Below are 19239 nucleotides of genomic sequence, written 5' to 3' on the forward strand. Positions count from 1 at the left end.
TATTTGGAGCATATTTTGAAGATACAACATACATTATTTACTGATGTCTTGGAAATGAAGTGTGAGGGGATCAACTACAAAAAATTTACCTCTTTTTGTACTCTGGTTTATAAATTTTTCAAGGGTAAGGAAGCTGCCACTTTTCTCTCAAATCACTTCAGTTCAAGATATGCAGTAGGTACTTAATGAATATGTTAACTCGTCATAGGTAGCTCATCTCTAAATTCTCCACTTTCACTCTTATTATTCCTTCTTTGAAATATCTCAACTTCAATTATTTCTCTTTGTTTATGCTCTTAACATCCTGATCTAGACTCAAGTCATCCAGAACCTGGATTACAGCTACAACTATCTAACTGATCTCTGTCACAACAGCCTACCCCCAATCTGATTCAAACAGCAAATTGATGACTGACAAATCACTTGAAAAATCTTCTTTCAGTCATTCTTTCAAAAACTGCTTACTGATTTGTCTACTTTGTGTCCAGGACTCTTCTAGATGCCAGGGATATAATAATAAACCAGACAAAGAAGCCCACCCTTGTGAAGCCTATATTTGCAATAACTAAAATATAGAGAGTATGTTAGCAATAAGTGCTATAAGGAAAAATTTAAAAGGGAAGGGGTATAGGTAGGTATAGGGAGTGTGGAAAAGACAACAATTTGAAATATGGTTATGTGTAACCTCTTTATATTTTAAAGAAATTATGTTCAAAGAAGTTACACATAATTAATACATTTTAAAGAGGTTACATTTGAGCAGAGATGTGAACCAAGTAAGAGACTAAGTCTTAAAAAGATCAGAGGGAACAATAGTACAAGGGCCCTGATGAGGTCAGGAGCTTAATTTATTTGAGAAATGGAGAAAAGGGTGTGTGACTGGAAAGTGAGTTAGTGGTAGAGTGACAGGAAAGGATGCCAGAGAGAAGGGAAAAGCCAGATCATTTAAGACCTTGGGGTTAATTTACATTTTGTAGTATATGTGAATGGAATCCATTGGATAATCTGGAGCTGGTCATGATCTGACTTTTGTTTTAAAAAACACTTAAACTGCTCTATGGATTGACTGTAAAAGTTTTAAGTACCTTGCCCTAAGGCCCTTGGTAGCTTTTAATAAGATCAAAGTTCTCTGCCTACATTCAAAGGCTTTAGTATCAATCTACCTTATCTCCCACTGGTTCCCAAAATATGCCCTCTGTTTGTTAGGCTGATTTCATCATGGACCTCTTGTATATATATATATATATATACTTTCCTACTTTTGCCTATTTCTTCCCCTTTAAGACAATGTTTTCCATCCTTTCTTATCCGCCATTCAACAATCAGCTCACTTTTCAATACAACACAGAACACTTCCACAACTATCCTCACCTCACTGATGTTTTCAGTCATTAAATGATGTAACTATTGTCTGTCCTTTATGACAGAACACATGGTCATGCACTTTATTGTATTGTTGTGAACGCTTAATATGTGCTGGTCATATTGTATCTATGACTGGTAAGTCCTATAATGGCAGAAGATCAGTGAATTCTGTATCTCTAGTGGCAATATCTCTCAGCATATTTTGGGAGTGTATCAAGTGTGTTAACTAATGTAACATATAGCTTGAGGCTTTTTTTAATTTTTCCGTTATGGTATAATGGTGATTACTCAAACTTCCAACAGAACAGATATTAAGGTTAGGTGAACAGAAACGATCATTTTAATTTCTTCAGTTGCCAGAATCAACTGGAGACATTAAACAATACACTCTTAGGCTTGCTTTAACAATACACAAACTTTAAAGGCTCAATGGATACCTTGATTTCAGTAACATTTGTCTGAATGTTCAATACATTTGTCAATTGAACACTGATCGCAAAAAATATATATAGTTCTGTATGTGATCACTTGATTTTGGAGGCATGCAACAATTCTGCTGCAAGCGAATCTCAACTTGGAAGACCAGGCAGGACCTGCTCAAATGGCTGGCATATAACTATTATAGTCACAGGGATGCTGGGCGTTCACTTCTGCTCAGGAAGCCAGAGGTACTGAGAGACCTAGCTTTGGATGTAGCTGATATGTGCAGGGAAAGGCAGCCCCATTGCAAGCAGCTATCTCTCCTCCCCCCTACCCACTCTTGGGTTCTGGGCTGAGGCCAGGGACTGTCCGGAGCTGATCTCGGGCTCCCATTGGCCGCTGTCTTTTGTGACGTCACGATCATGATGAGAATTGATGATCGGACACGCTGATTTCATTGTCTGAGGAGACAGGGAAGATCCAGGAAAAATCTCGCTGAATACGCCTGCCCCAGAACTGCCTTGATCTGGGATCTTCTTTCCTTCCTGTGACCGCACCACGCCAGAGGTAAGCACCCTGCATGTGTGGGTATGAAAGGTGAAGGAGGGCGAACAAGGCGCCGAGCTAATGCTCTGCCCGGTGCCAGGCACGGAGGTTCAGCGGCCTAAAAAGGCTGCCAACAGACTGGTGCGGCTTTTGGAGAACCAACTGCTTCTACCCTCCGAGTGAAGCCTAGAGGCAGCATGAGGTTAAAAACGAGCTGATGATAGGGATACAGTAGACACTGGCAGAGAGCGAAGGATCTTGCTCCGAGAGAGGGCGACGTTTGGGACGCGCTTCTGGCCCCAGAGTAAGAGGAAGTGGCGCCTCTGTCTCGGAAGAAAGGAAAGAGGTGAATTCTACCACTTCTAGATTTCACTGGACTGTAGATTTCGCACAGCCCTACTCAAAGGCGCAGAAGGTGCTGCGCCTGCGCAATAACAACCTTTGTGGGGCGGGAGCGGGGGTGTGGGTGGGTGAGGAGTTCCTGGCTAGGAGAATAGGCTTAGAATTTGCGCATGCGCTGTTTTCTTTATCTGGCGGGGGTGGGGCTGAGGTCTGTCTGAGCAGAATTTGGGAAGGGTTGGTAAATTGGCCTTGTAATGTTTCAAGTGCTAACTGATGGAAAGAATCTACCAATTACTTTGAAAGAGCATATTCAGCCCCAACTGGGCCTGAGAATTTTAGGAAGGCAAATTCTTAATCTTCATTTATCGGATTTAGAATAATGGAAAGAACTCGGAGAGGAGTTTGGAATAGAAATTACTGAGATGATAAACCATTTGGAGAAAAGAAAACACTAATTATTCAAGTGAATCCAACTTTTAGTCTTCAAGAAACTCTGATTAGGTGTGTCACTCAGTGATGTTTGATACTTAAACTGTTTGGAGAGACTCAAAGAGTAAAAAAAAAATCCTTACCTGTCTCCTTTTTCCTTCTTGAAAAAGTCTCTTATAACGCTTTGGTCTCTGTTTCAGGCTTGGTGCTAAGTCCTTTTCCCTTCTTCCTCTGTGCCTCTGTTAGAACCAAGGTCAAATCCTATTTTGAGAGATCCCTGTCTAACTTCCCTTCATTGGGAGGGACTATATTACTCAGCAAACATGAGGAACAATCCTGCCTATCTGTCTTTGTTCTGTCCTTGGTGGATAATTGTTTAGTAGTGTTAATACTTCTGCTCCACGGTCTGATCATGAACTTCTAACTATTTTACAAAGAAATCTGGATTTTTTCCCCATTTCTCATAGTTAAGGGGTTATCAAGTCCTGGTGAGTTTTCTTTGAATGCCTCTTCTACCATTTTCCCCTTATTTTGCAGTCTAAACTCTCACCACTATCCATCCAGTCATTTCAGGAGCCTCCTAGCCAGCCTTCTAATTCATCCTGACAGGCTAAAGGCTTAAGCACTTCCTTCAACAAATCATTTTTCTTCACCAATATTATTGGCTCCTTATTTTCTATTGTTCAAAGCCCAGTTATACTTGGATTGCAAAGAGCTTCCTAATCTGACTTAATTGTACCACAGGAACATTATTTCTCAGTGCACAACTCTCCCTAATGACTCCTGAATAATCTACCTACAGAACTTGGCTCCTTGTACCATTACCACTCCCTTCACCTAGGATTCTCTCTCTTTGTCTAATCAAATCTTACCCACTTTGAAAGCTCAACTTAAGTTACACCTCTCATAAGTACCTCCTAAGTATAATCCAACTCTTATTAAGCTCACCTTTTCTAGAACTCCTATGTTACTTCTTACATTTGCCACTTTTCTTATAGCCTGCTTTAATTTTGTGTGTGTGTGTGTGTGTGTTAGACTGGATTCCTCAACTGGATTTTAAGTCTGTTCTTAAGAATTGGTACCATGCCATCTACCATGTATTTCTTTATCCAAAGCACCTGGATGACTATTTGAAATATCTATTGCTATATGGTCTGTGTTTTCCAATTTCTTGGGTAATGAAGTAATATAGTTATAAAGAACTGTATATACATGGGAACTTATTCATCATTGGTCAAGCAAGGGACCCTCCAGTGACTGAATAAACCTGAATATGAGTCAAAGAAAATGCAATACAGACATCTCTATATATTGGGTGGCCTGTGAATATATTTTGTCCTCATAAACAAGACCAAAGGAACATTATCCCAGAAATAGTTCTGTCTGTAATTTTCTCAGTTTGAAAAATACTAAGACATTTTCCTATTTCTGTTTTTCTCTTTGATAGCATTGCCTTATGCATTTCTCTTAAATATACCAATTATTCACTCTTTTAATTGCAAGATGTCTTGCATTTGCTGCTTTACATTGACTGTCACTGATAGTTTTCGTCTTGAATCAGAGCTAATCATTTTGATGGTTTCCATAATTGCTATTTTATAACATTTCAACTGTCACTTTCCTACTCCTTGGGCTTCAAACTGCATTGTTTCATGGACCTCAATTTTACTTGAATGAAACTGATTGTTGTTTAATACAGAGGCTTTCTACGGATTTTACTTTTCTGCTTCACTTTGAGGCACCATCCCAATATCATATCAAGGTTTGAGGTTGAGGAACATGCATGAAAAGCAGTCCAAAGGATATTATTATAACTTGTAAACTTGAAAACTATTGTCAAGTAAACTATGAATATTTAAAAAAATATTTAATTAATTGTGCTTTTAAAATTGTACTCCCAGAGGAAATTATGTTTTTTGTAGTAATGTATTTTTTATGTTTTTATGTATTTTTGTAGTCCCCAACAGGATAAAAATATCTGGATTGTTGATTTTGATTTTACTGTAGAGTCTGATAAACATGAAACTAGTGGTGTCTGAATACACTATATCTAGCATAGTGATTTGGAAGTAAACTGTGAAAATTTTAGAGAGATATGTTCTGCATGCAAAGGGAACTGGAGAGGTTAGTATATTCAGAAACTGTCACCGACAACTGGGACCTTTCTAGGCTGCATAAAATTTCAAGACAATAAACTGAAACCTGTCTATGCAAATGGAATCATTTTTGTGCCAACAAGTAGCTAAATTGCCTGGATTAACCAGAGAGCCAGGTACATGGCAGCTGAACAATTAACATTATACTGTGTCAGTCAAATGCTATTTTGTGCCAATCAGATGCTATAATTTACATTTGACATCTGTAAAGAAATCTACAGCAGCAGATGTCTTACCTTCTTGATCTTCTATCATTTTTCATGAGATTTATCTCCAATTCGATTGATCCTTAGAATCTTTAAATATGTTACTTTTTAGAGAGGCAAAAATTGAGGAAAATATTTTCTTAGCTTCTCTTCCCTTGGAATTGAGGGAAATTTACCTTAAGATTCTTAAACCAGCCATGGAAACATGTAACTTACATGCCCTGTGTAGGCACTTTTCTCAAGCAGACACGCATTTGAGTATAGTGCTTGCCCAAAATCATACAAGTAGTAAGTAGCAGAGCCAGTATTTCAAAGCAAGTGTCATTCTAGAGGCTTCACTCTTAACTACTAGGTTCTAGATTGGAGAACTAGAGCGAGGCCGATCTTCATTTATTGTTTTTAAACATTGTGTATGTGTAAAACTTCTCCAGACTTATCTCTCTTTATGATTCTGTAATGTCTGTGACATATTCCTTTCTCTCTCAGTGGAAATGAAACTTTTTAAAGAGATAGGCCGAGTTTTAGGAGAAGGGATCCTTGTTTTGACTCCAGTGGCTTCAATGGCAGAAGGCATATAGACCCATACATTATTTTTCCTACTGTCAAGTACCAAGCAGTGGTGAAAGTATTTCTTCACTGAGTTTTGTGAAAGAACAGATTGAGGTGTTTTCTCCTACAATAATGCATTGCTTTATATATTATACTTTCTTATTTGGTTAGCTTGGTCTACCTATTGTGTCTTTTATGGATGAAATTTGTTGTTGTTTAGTTGCTAAGTCATGTCTGACTCTTTGCAATCCCATGGACTGCAGCACACCAGACTTCCCTGTCCTTCACTATCTCCTGGAGTTTACTTAAACTCATGTCCATTGAGTCAGTGATGCCATCTAACCATCTCATCCTCTGTTGCCCCCATCTCCTCTTGCCCTCAGTCTTTCCCAGCAGCAGGGAATGAGTCAGCTCTTCACAACAGGTGGCCAAAATATTGGAGCTTCAGCTTCATCACCACTCCTTCCAATGAATATTTAGGATTGATTTCCTTTAGGACTGAATGGTCTGATCTCCTTGTTGTCCAAGGGACTCTCAAGAGTCTTATACAGCACCACAGTTCAAAAGCATTAATTCTTTGGTGTTCAGCCTTCTTTGTAGTCTAACTCTTACATCCATACATGACTACTAGAAAAACCACAGCTTTGATATACGGACCGTTTTTGGCAAAGTGATGTCTCTGAGTTTTGATACAGTGTCTAGGTTTGTCATAGTTATTTTTCCAAGGAGCAAGCGTCTTTTAATTCTGTGGTTGCAGTCACCATCCGCATTGATTTTGGAGCCCAAGAAAATTAAATCTGACACTGTTTCCACATTTTTCCCATCTAGTTGCCATGAAGTGATGGGGCCAGGTGCCATGATCTTTGTGTTTTGAATGTTGAGTTTTCAGCCAGCTTTTTCACTCTTCTCTTCCACCTTCATCAAGAGGCGTTTTAGTTCTTCTTCACTTTCTGCCATTAAAGTGGTATCATCTGCATATCTGAGGTTGTTGATATTTCTCCCCACAATCTAAATTCCAGCTTATTCTTTATCCAGCCTTGCATTTCACATGATGTACCCTGCACATCAGTTAAATAAGCAGGGTGACAGTATACACCCTTGATGTACTCCTTTCCCAATTTTGAACCAATTCATTTTGTCATGTCCAGTTCTAACTGTTGCTTCTTGACCTGCATACAGGTTTATCAAGGAGGCAGGTAATGTGGTTTGGTATTCCCATCTCATTAAGAATACTCTGCAGTTTGTTGTGACCCACACAGTCAAAGGCTCTAGTGTAGTCAATGAATCAGAAGTAGATTTTTTTTGTTGGAATTCCCTTGCTTTTTCTATGATCCAGTGAATGTTGGCAATTTGATCTCTGGTTCCTCTGCCTTTTCTAAATCCAGCTTGTACATCTGGAAGTTCTCGGTTCATGTACTGCTGAAATCTAGCTTGAACGATTTTGACCGTTACCTTGCTCACATGTGAAATGAGTGCAATTATAAGGTAATTTGAATATTCTTTGGCATTGCCTTTCTTTGGGATTGGAATGAAAACTGACCTTTTCCAGGCCTGTGGCCACTGCAAGTTTTCCAAATTTGCTGGCATAATGAGTGCAGCACTATAACAACATCATCTTTTAGGATTTGAAATAGCTCAGCTGGAATTCCATCACCTCCACTGGCTTTGTTTGTAGTAAAGGTTCCTAAGTACCCCCTGACTTCACACTCCAGCATGTCTGGCTCTTGGTGAGTGACCACACCATCGTGGTTATCTGCGTCATGCAGATCTTTTTTTTTGTATAGTTCTTCTGTGTGTTCTTGCCACCTTTTCTTAATCTCTTCTGTTTCTGTTAGGTCCGTGTCGTTTTTGTCCCTTATTGTGCCTATCTTTGCATGAAATGTTTCCTTGGTATCATATCTCTGGTTTTCTTAAAGATATCTCTAGTCTTTCCTGTTTTATTGTATTCTTCTCTTTCTTGCATTGTTCACTTAAGAAGGCTGTCTAATCTCCCCTTGCTATTCTCTGGAACTCTGCATTCATTTGGGAATATATTTCCCTTTCTCCACAGTATAAATGGATGAAATAGCTATGCCAATTAGGAGAGTAATTAGATAATTATTCATTCTCTGAGTAGCTTTTCCCATTCATAAACCAATTATTTGTTGTGTTGAAATCCCCTCAACAGAGAAACAATTGGAAGAGATCTAAGTAATTATAAAATGTGGTAGAAGAAATATATTCTACATTAATGGGCAGTATTACATGATGTATAGAATGTTCAGCCCTCACTCATCCTTACTATTCTAAGACAACATGAAGTTATTAAAATTTTAATAGGCATGTGTTCTGAAAAAAATCAGTCAAGCATTTTAATTAGAACTTAGAGGCTCACTCTTATCACCAGTGAATTCTTAAGAGATCCTAAAGATCAGTTTGAGGTTTTTTTTTTTTTTTTTTTTCTTTTCCCAACTAGTAGTGCTTAATGTGGAGAGAACTCAGTGTTCATTGTCATTTGGAGCCAGTTTACTTTTCTGGTAGGGTTTGGTGCTTCTGTGTCTATTAAATCCTTGCTATTCAAAGTGTGTTCCATGGAGTAGTAGCATGGGCATCACTTGGAAACTTCTTAGAATATTGCTGAAACTCTGGCTCCACCCAAGACCTACCGAATCAGAATCTGCATTTTAATAAGATCTCTGGGTGATTCCCATGCATGTCAAAGTCTAACAAACACTGTTATAAAGTGAAATACGAATTCCTGTACAACTTAAACTTTTAAGAGCTGATAATCATAGAAAAAAGTGAACTTCCTTTTGTCCATTTTCATGTGTAAAGTAATATATAATCAAAGTATTATCTGTTTAATATGCATCAGTTTTGCTCCATTCTAGAGTCAGCATTATTTCATTGAGAATATAGCTACACCTATGTAATGGGTAAAATTGTTAAAAGTCTGAAAGAATCCATTTACTTTGTTGATAGTAATGACTTTACCATTGAAATGTTATTTACCTTAATTACTTGACTTGTCAACAGTGTTACAGGAGAGTATAGCTTTATTGGGGTCACTGTCACTAATATCTTCAAAAGAAATTGTATTAGTTTTTCTATTTGCTCCTGTAATAAATTACCACAAACACAGTGACTTTAAACTACACATGTATTATCTTACAGTTCTGGTGGTTAATGGTCTGAAACAGATCTCGCTGGGTAAAAATCATGTCAACAGGGCTTTCTTTCCTGGAAGTTCTAAGGAAGAATATATTTCCTTATCTTTTCTAGCTTCTAGGAGCTATCCACATTTCTTAGCATGTGGCCCTCTTTCATCTTCAAAGTCAGCAATGACTGATCACATCTTTCATGTTGCATCACTCTGACATTCTTCTGCCTCCATCTTTCAGATTTAAAGATAACTGTGATTACACTAGGCCCACTAAAATAATCTAGGATAATCTCTTTACTTTAAGGTCAACTGATTATCAGCCTTAATTCCTCCTGCAACTTTGATTCACTTTTCCCATGAAGCATAAAATATTCACAGATTCCAGGAATTGGGATGCAAAGGGGTAAGGGTCTGCACAGGAACTGATGATAAAGGAAGCCAGTGTCTAATCTTGTTATTGGGAGAAGCAATTAGTCAATGCTAAGGGAGAATGCCATGTAAACAGGAAGATGGCCATTTACAAGCCAAGGAGAGAGGCCTACAACCCATCCTTCCCTCACTGTCCTCATAACCAACCAACCCTACCAACACCTTGATTTCAGAGATCTAGACTTTAGAACTGCAAAACAATAAATTTCTGTTTAAGCCACCCAGTTTTTGATACTTTGTTATAGCAGCCTTAGCAAACTAATATAGTCAAGATAGTCCTTTAATTGATATCTAAGTTGATATCGTCCTCAAAATCACTTATTTAGTAATTTTGTGTTTTATAATATTGTAGGTATTGAAATTAGACATCAAAGTGTTTATAATATACATTAGGAATTTTTTGTAAAACAAAATAAAACATCACATGTCTGGCCCTCAGTTTATCCAACTGTGAAATTAAGGCACAATCTTCATAATACCTAGCTTTAAAATCTATGATTCTATTTATTAATTAAATTTTAATAAGTAATTAAATCAATATATTAATAAAAAGTGTCAAGTGCAGTCAAAATTATGTTAGTGTTCTCTTCAGGAAACAGTATTTTAATAATTACCATTCCTGCCATCCATTGCCCATTTTCTAACTCTCACCTTTAAAGAGAAGCAATAAAGATGTTATTGAGAAATACCTTTGTTCTTTTCACTCTCTTGACCGCTTTGAAATTAAGTCACGTTTAGAACATAGTATATTAATACCACTATAATATGCAAATATATGCTTAAGAAATACATTTTAAGTGAATAAATTAAAGTATCTGTGGTGATACACTTATATATTGCAACTTTTGAGAGCAGTGACTTGGAGAGGAAACGATTACTTTGCAAAAAGTTTTGCTCTGATTTCTCACTCTGCAAAATATATTAAAGCAATATGTGTTCTCAAAATTCACAGGTGAAGCTATACTTTATAAATAGCCTTGAGAATATTTTTGCAAATTGTTATCAAGTTACCTGAATTAAATTAGCAGTAAAATAACAATTGCTGAATATGATCATGATCAAACCTTGTATAATATAGTCAATATGTTCAGATATGGTCTGATTAACACCAATGAATATAATTGTGATGAAATACCCAGCAGCACCTTTGTTATGTAACAGTCTGTCCTTCGTGCTTCATATACAAGTGAAAAATATGATTATGCAGGAGAAATGCAGTGCCAACAAAATCATTAGTTGTTACTATTTATCCCATTCTTCAAGCATACATACATCTATGATTTGGCTATAGCATAAGTTTTCTATCTTAATGTCATAGGCTTAACATAGAGTGGTGTCTCTAAAATTGCAGTCTGCAGATCATAGGGGGTCCAAGGACATGTTCTTAGAGGTCTGCAAGTTTTATGAAGATTTTTAAATTTGAGGGTTTTATTTCACTGATAATTTTGAAAAGAAAACCCATAAGATGCATGTATTCACTCACACACAGAGCCTTTCTACCAGGTATAGTGACAAAACTCCTCTTTTATAGTCATAAAGCACAATTAAAATACATTTGACAGAATGAGTTAAGTACATTAAGATAGAATTCCTCAAATAGAGACCCAAAGGTAGATTTGGACAATGTAGGGAAGATTTTGTTTTTGTTTTTGTTTACCTCTTTTAAAGGAAAAAGAAACAAAAAGACTTTACCTTTGACTATCAGCTTTGAGTTGCACTCCGTGAGTCTTTCAGACTATTATACAGTTTCTTAGTCTATTCAAATTTTTTTGTAGGGATAAGTTTATGCTTTCACTACTCGATTAATTAAAAGTGTGTGTGTGTGTTGTTTCAACACTATACATGTTACAGATGGTGTGCTTTGAGAAATCTTCCTCCAAATTCCCTAAGAATAGGATGTATATCTTTACCCTTAAGCCTTTGCAGTTTTTGCAATAAAATCAGAAATTGAAATATAAGAAAACCAAATAATTCATCTCTTTGCTTCTCGGTAAAACTACCCTTAAGTCTTAATATATACTATGTAAATCTGATTCACAAAACATTAAAAGACTATCTAGTTTAAGTGAATAAATATGGCTTCTACATTTTAAAAACAAATTTTAATTACCTGTGAAAACTCTTGCCAAGAGTGAGAAAGAGTTAGGAAAGAGTAGGATAGAGTTATGTAGATGATAAGAAAAGGCTGAGAGGGAGCTAAAAAGGATAAATTCACAGTACAGTAAAATTCAAGAGACATATTATTTTGATATAATGAGTTATTCATTAATAATTACTTTTGCAGTGTGCAACTATGAGAAATTTTATAAAGCTCTCCTCAATAGTAAATTAAAATGCAATCTGCATTTAAAGGTCTTAATTTAGAATGTTAATTACTAGATGTTAGTGGTCAGGGCTTATGGCAATGGTATCACTATCATGAACTGGCGAAAGATAGAAATGATTTACTTGTACAATTTGCTTGTAGCTAGAAATGTAAAAAGGAATAGAAATTAGTCAACAAATATATATGGATCAAGGTAGTGTTTAACTTATTGGGAGATGCTATGCAACAATGTTCACGTATTCTGTATGATTGTATGTAAGTGAAAGTGAAAGTGAAGTCCTCAGTCGTGTCCGACTCTTTGCGACCCCGTGGACTGTAGCCTACCAGGCTCCTCCGTCCACGGGATTCTCCAGGCAAGAATACTGGAGTGGGTTGCCATTTCCTTCTCCAGGGGATCTTTCTGACCCAGGGATCAAACCCAGGTCTCCCGCATCCCAGGCAGACGCTTTACCCTCTGAGCCACCAGGTATAGCTGAAGAAAACAGGAAATCAGTTTTCTAGTTGAGGCCCTGTTTATGCTTCTGTTGTCCAACAGGTTATCTGTTTGAAATTGATCTTTTTTACTTTGTTATGAGTTTTGATATCTGAGTGTATGATAAGGTATTTGCAGTTTAAAGGTATTTTATTATTTGTGATAAAAGCAGCATCATTAAAAGCTAACAAATTATTAAAATTAATGAAATGTTTGAGATATAACAGATCTACTTGCCAATACTTTTTTGAACATTTACATATGGCTATAGAGATATGTCATATGTAACTGGATAATATTAATATCAATTGTAGAAAATTTTTAAGTGTTATTTAAAATGAGATCAGTATACAATTTCTTCATGCCCTGAGAAAATTATATAGATTGTTGGTAAAATTTCCTCTTTCATATTTCTATCTTAGTGATAGAGGCCAATTATATCTCTTTTAAAATGGAAGATAAGAGATGTGTAGAATGCACTTCAGTAGTCATAGCCCAATAAACAAATAAAGAATATCCTTTCATAGTCTTTGAATAGATGCAATGCCTGTTACTTGACTTCATGCTTGGAAGATGATGAAATTTATTTTTTGCAATATTTGTAAATTCTGATAAGTTAATTATAAAATAGCTAAATAGAAAACTGCTATTTGTAAAGATGAGGATCATTAAATGTAAATGATAAATTAAAGTGACAGCTTCTGAGAACAGATTTACCATAGCAATTCTTTTGCATGTATTCAAATTTCATTAAGTTCAAAGTGTCAGTTCATTATTGCATATTTAATAAAATTTGTTAAATAAAACACTATTTAACAACTTAGTTTTTAATAGAATTCTGCTATAGTATAATATCCTTTAATTTTCAACATTAAATTTACATTAAAAAATTATACAGAGACATCTATGTCATCAACTCAATGGACATGAGTTTGAGCAAACTCTGGGAAATAGTGAAGGACAGGGAAGCCTGGTGTTCTGCTGTCCATGGGGTTTCAAAGAGTTGGACATGACTGAACAACTGAACAACAACAAATCTACATACATGGATGCCATGCCTGTTGGTGTTGTGCTTAATTTTTGCATTCTCCCAAATTTTAAAAGATCAAACTCTCATTACACAGAAGATCCAAATTGCAATTCTAGAGACAAATGTAAAACTACTATGGAAGCAACCTAGATGTCCATCAGTAGATGAATGGATAAAGAAGTTGGAATATTACACAGTCATAAAAAGGAATGCATTTGAGTCAGTTGTAGTGAGATGAATGGACCTAGAGTCTGTTGTACAGAGTGAAGTAAGTCAGAAAGAGAAAAACAAATTTCATATATTAACGCATATATATGGAATCTAGAAAAATGGTACTGATGAACCTATTTGCAGGGAAGGAATAGAGATGCAGACATGGAGAACAGACTGGACATAGAGGGAGAAGGAGAAGGTGGGATGAATTGAGAGAGTATCATTGACATATATACACTACCATGTGTAAAAACAGATAGCCAGTGAGAAGCTGCTCTATAGGCACAGGGAGCTCGACCCAGTGCTCTATGACAACCTAGAGGCATGGGATGGGGTGGGGGATTGGGAGGAGGTTCAGGAGGAAGATTTATATGTATTTGTGGCTGATTCATGTTGTTGTATGACAGAAGCCAACACAATATTTGTAAAGCAATTATCCTCAAATTAAAAATAAATAAAAACCCTAAAAATACTAATGGACCATTAACTTTCTGCCTATAAAGTCAACCACCTAAAGTAAATGTACATATACTTTGAAAGACAGAAATTATCAAATCTTGTTTGAGAAGAAATACAATAACTGAACACTTTATTAAATAAATTGAATTTATCATTAAAATTCTTCCTTTGAAGAAACATCCAGACTTCCCTGGTGGTCCACTGGTTAAGACTCTGCACTTGCAATGAAGGGGATGTGGGTCTGATCCCTGGGCAGGGAAGTTCCACATGTCGCACGACACGGCCAAAAAAAGAAAGAAAAGGAAAAAAAAAAAACAAACATTGTCTGAATTACTGCATTAGTGAATTAACTTTACAAAACACATAAGAATGATAAAAATTTACAGATTCAAAATCCCTTGAAACAAGTTAAACTCAAAGGAAATCATGACCAGACATTATAATCAAATTGCTAAAAATCAAATGTATCGTGTTGAAAACAGCTGGAGAAAAACAAAATATATAGGGAAATGAAGATTTGAAAATGACCATGAATTTCTCCCTGTGCAAGGATGACATGCAGACTCATGAAGTGTTCCATATTTTAGACTTTCCTGTAGCTCAAATGGTAAAGAATCTGGCTATGATGCAGGAGATCAGGGTTTGATCCCTGGGGTAGGAAGATCCTCTGGAGAAGGGAATGGTAATCCACTCCAGTATTCTTGTCTGGAGAATCTCATGGACATAGAAGCCTGGTGGGCTACAGTCCAGGGGGTCGCAAAGAGTCGGACCCAACTGAGTGACTAACACACACACACAATTAATTTCTCATGACAAATCATAGAGACCAAAGTCAGTGATAAAAACACTTCAAAAATATAGACATGTACCCCAAACACCAATGAATTAAACTATTCCAAAAACATTTTCAGATAACAAAAAAGAAGCCGGGAAAAGGGAAATAGAACAAAAAGTCCGAAGGACCAACAGGAAACAGTTATTAAAATAATTCACCTAAATCCATCCATATTGGTAATTATGTTAAATATAAGTGATCTAAACACACTAGCTTAAATACATATTGTCATACTGGATGTTTTTTTAGTTTACTTATACAATTTTTTTATTATCTGTATCCCTTCATTATAGTATCAGTTCCAGGTGATTCTTCTCCCCACTTCTGTATCTCCAGTGCCTAAAACAGAACCTGACATATAACCTGGCCTATAACCTGGCATATAATGTATTTCATTCATTCTAACAAGCACAATTTTTCCCCATATACTAAGAGTTATCCAAATGTTAGGGGGTTTATAATCAATAATATTAGAGTTGACCGTAAAAATATGGAATGCTTCACGAATTTGTGTGTCATTCTTGTGCAGGGGCCATGTTAATCTTCTTTGTGTCGTTACAATTTTAATATATGTACTGCTGAAGTGAGCACGACATAAGATTTTTAAAGCTCAACTATATCTTATATATAGGAAAACTATATATGAAGACATAAGTTAAAGGTAAAATGATAAAAAATTATATTCAATAATAGAATATTCAAAACAAAGCTGAAGTATATCCTTCAGTGTCAGACAAATTAAAATATAGAACAAGGAATAGTATGAGGAAATAAAGAAGGTATATTACATAATGAATGAATGAATGAATAAAGGATCAATTTACCAAAAGGATGTAACAATATTAGTTGTGTATGTGCCTAACAAAAGATCTTCAAAATACATAAAGTAAAACTAATACAATTAAAAGTAGAAACAGACAAGTGCACAATTATACTTGAGGACTTCACCGTTTTTCTTTCAGTAATTGATAGAACAAGTAGTCAGAAAATCAGTATAGATACAGAAAATCTGAGTAACATTATTAACCAACATGAACTAATTGACATTATTAGAACTTTCCAACAACAGACAAAGATACATTCCTTGCAAAACGTACATGGAATATTCTTTAAAAGAAATCATATTCTGCCTGGGCCATAAGACAAATTGTAAAGAACTTAAAACAGTTGAAATAAATACACTAAATTAGAAATCAATAACAAAGATATCTGGAAAATACTTAAATATTTTAAACAATAAATGGGAAAATCAGTATTTTGAACTGAATGATGATTAAAATACATCATGTCATCGTAGTTTTACTTTGCATTTACCTGATGCTTAATGATGTTGTGCATCTTTCAAATACTTGTTGACCATTTGTATGTCTTTTTCAGAGAAATATCTGTTCAAGCCCTTTGCTCACTTTTAATTGGATAATTAGTTATTTTTTGCTATTGAGTTTTAGGAGTTCCTTACATATTTTTAAAATTAACCCTTACCAGATACATGGTTTCAAATATCTTCTTTCATTCTGTAGGTTGTGTTTTCATTTACTTGATTGTTCTTTGCTAGGCAGAATTTTTTAGTATGTTGTAATCCCACTTGTCTATTTTTGCTTTTGTTGCCTGTGCTTTTGGTGATATAACCAAGAAATCATTGCCAAGACCAGTGTCCAGAAACTTTTTCCCTGTGTTTTCTTCTAGGAGTTTTACAGTTTCAGATCTTGTGTTTAAGTTTTTTTTTTTTTTTTTTTCGAGTTGATTTCTGTGTGTGTTTATGGTATTAAACCTGTTAGAATGCCTATTATTAAACAACCAAAAGATAAAAAATATTGGCAAAGCTGTGGAGAAATTGGAACCCTTGTACATTGTTGGTGGGATGTTGATTAATGTTCAGCAGCTATGGCATACAATATGGAGATTCCTGAAAAAGATTAAAAATAGCATTACCATATGATTTAGTAATCCCACATCTGGGTATATAGCCATCTTTTTGTTTCCATGGATGTGGAACCCAAGGGTAGGTTGATATAGAGAGTCAATTATAATGGACTTGAGCATCCTTGGATTTTGTTATCTGTGGGGGTTCCTGGAACCAATCTCCTGCAGATAGCAAGGGACAACTATATTCAAAAGTATTAGAATCAGGATCTTGAAGAGATAGCTGCACACCCATATTTATTGCAGCACTAGTCACAATAGCCACAATATGGAAATAACCAAGTGTCTGTCAACAGATGAATAAATAAAAAGTAATATATACATGCAATGGGATGTTATTCATTCCTTAAAGAGAAGGAAATTTTGCCATTTGCAACAACATGAATGAACCCGAAGGACATTAAAGTGAAACAAGCTAGTCACAGGACAAATACTGCATGATTCTACTTAAGCGAAGTATCTAAAATAGTCAGAAGCAGAGAATGCAATGGTGGTTGCCGGGAACGGAGGGTGAAGGAAATGGGAAGTTGTTATTCAATGGGTAGTTAGTTTCAGTTATGCCAAATGAATAAATTATAGAGACCTGTTTTAGAATATTATACCTATTGTTTACAATACAGTATTGTACACCATGAACATGAATTTGAGCAAACGTCAGAAGACAGTAGAGGATAGAGGAGCCTGATGTGCTACAATCCATAGGGTTGCAAAGAGTCAGACATGACTTAGTGACTGAACAACAACAACAATGTTCTGCACTTAAAAATTTGTTAAAACAGTAGGTCTCATGTTAAGTGTTCTTGTTACAGAACAAATAAACAATGAAACACAAGGAAACTCGGGGGGTTGTTGGAAATGTTGACAACTTTGATTATGGTAAAGGTACCACTGGTTTTTGTTTAAGGCTAACCTCATTAATTTGTAGAAACTGAATATTGTGCAGCTTTTGTACATCAGATATACCTCAGTAAGGCTGTTAAAAAAATACAGCCTATCAAAATTTGTAGAATGCAGCCAAAGTAATACTTAGAAGTAAAGTTATAGCGTTAATTGCTTATAATTAGAAAAAGAGAAAGGTGAAAGATCAATAATCTAAGTTCCCATCTTAAGAAATTTAAAAAAAAGAAGACCAAATTAATTCCAAATAAAACAGTAAGAAAGTAATGGTAAGAGCAGAAATCAATGCAAACGAAGACAGAAAAACAGTAGACAAAAGTCAATGAAATGAAAAGCTAATTATTTCAGAAGATCAATAAAGGTGATAAACCTCTTGTCAAACTGACCAAGACAAAAGAAACAAATTTCCAGTATCAAGAAAAAGAGTACACCACAATATACCCTACAAATATTAAATGGATCATAAAGAAATAGTCTATAAGAAACTTTGCACCTTTAAATTCAGCAACTTAGATAAAATGACCAATTTTTTGAAAGACACAAACTGCCCAAACTCAATTAAGAAGAGCTAGATAATCTGAATAATATAGAAATGTAATGCTAGTTTGAAACTTTCCAACAAAGAAAGTTCATGCTCAGATGGCTTCACTGGTGATTTCTAACAAAGATTTAATGCAAATAATTCTATGTAAACTCTTCTAGAGCATGTAAGTAGAGAAGGAACACTTCTGAACGTATTACTCTATACCAAGCCTAATACAATTGAAGAAAATCACAAACATCCCTCATGAATGCAAACTCAAAACTTTTAACAGTATATGTATAAATCAAATAAATATATAAAAGCAATACATCACCACCAAATGGGGTTTATTCCAGGAACAGAAGACTGGTTCAACGTTTGAAAATCAATCAGCATAATTTACCATATCAAGAATGTAAAGAACAGAACAGTATCTGTACAATTTTCTCAATAGATGCAGGAAAAAGCATTTGACAAAATGCAATATCCATCGATTATAATGATGACAGTAATGTTACTGTTGTTCAGTCACTCAGTCGTGTCTGACACTTTATGAACCCGTGGACTGCAGCACAGCAGGCTTCCCTGTCCATCAACAACTCCGGAGCTTACTCGAACTCATGTCCATCAAGTCAGTGATGCCATCCAACCATCTCATCCTCTGTTGTCACCTTCTTCTCCCTCCTTCAATCTTTCCCAGCATCAGGGTCTTTTCCAATGAGTCAGTTCTTCACATCAGGTGGTCAAATTTTGGAGTTTCAGCTATAGGAACAACTCTTCCAATGAATATTCAGGACTGATTTCCTTTATGGTTGACTGGTTGGATCTCCTTGCACTGCAAGGGAGTCTCAAGAGTCTTCTCCAACACCACAGTTCAAAAGCATCAATTCTTCTACACTCAGCTTTCTTTATAGTCCACCTCTCACATCCATACTTGACTATTGGAAAAACCATAGCTTTGACTAGATGGACTTTTG

General features: G+C 35.7%; 1 protein-coding gene and 1 non-coding gene across 7 annotated transcripts in view; one reads left to right on the plus strand and one right to left on the minus strand.

Annotated features, from left to right (window-relative positions):
• The first annotated feature begins 2198 nt into the window (after window positions 1-2198).
• Window positions 2199-19239, plus strand: part of HDX (highly divergent homeobox) — a 238643-nt gene continuing 221602 nt past the window's right edge. For all 6 annotated transcript variants that reach the window (XR_014076006.1, XM_081566549.1, XM_081566548.1 and 3 more), the window contains exon 1: window positions 2199-2352. The gene's annotated coding sequence lies outside the window, so the exon portion shown is untranslated. The remainder of the gene's footprint in view (window positions 2353-19239) is intronic.
• Window positions 15404-15510, minus strand: LOC145537356 (U6 spliceosomal RNA). The gene has a single exon (XR_014076375.1). It is a non-coding gene; the product is annotated as a U6 spliceosomal RNA (small nuclear RNA).

Source organism: Giraffa tippelskirchi, chromosome X (assembly GCF_054371585.1).
Source record: "Giraffa tippelskirchi isolate mGirTip1 chromosome X, T2T-mGirTip1v1.2.pri, whole genome shotgun sequence".
Taxonomy (NCBI): domain Eukaryota; kingdom Metazoa; phylum Chordata; class Mammalia; order Artiodactyla; family Giraffidae; genus Giraffa; species Giraffa tippelskirchi.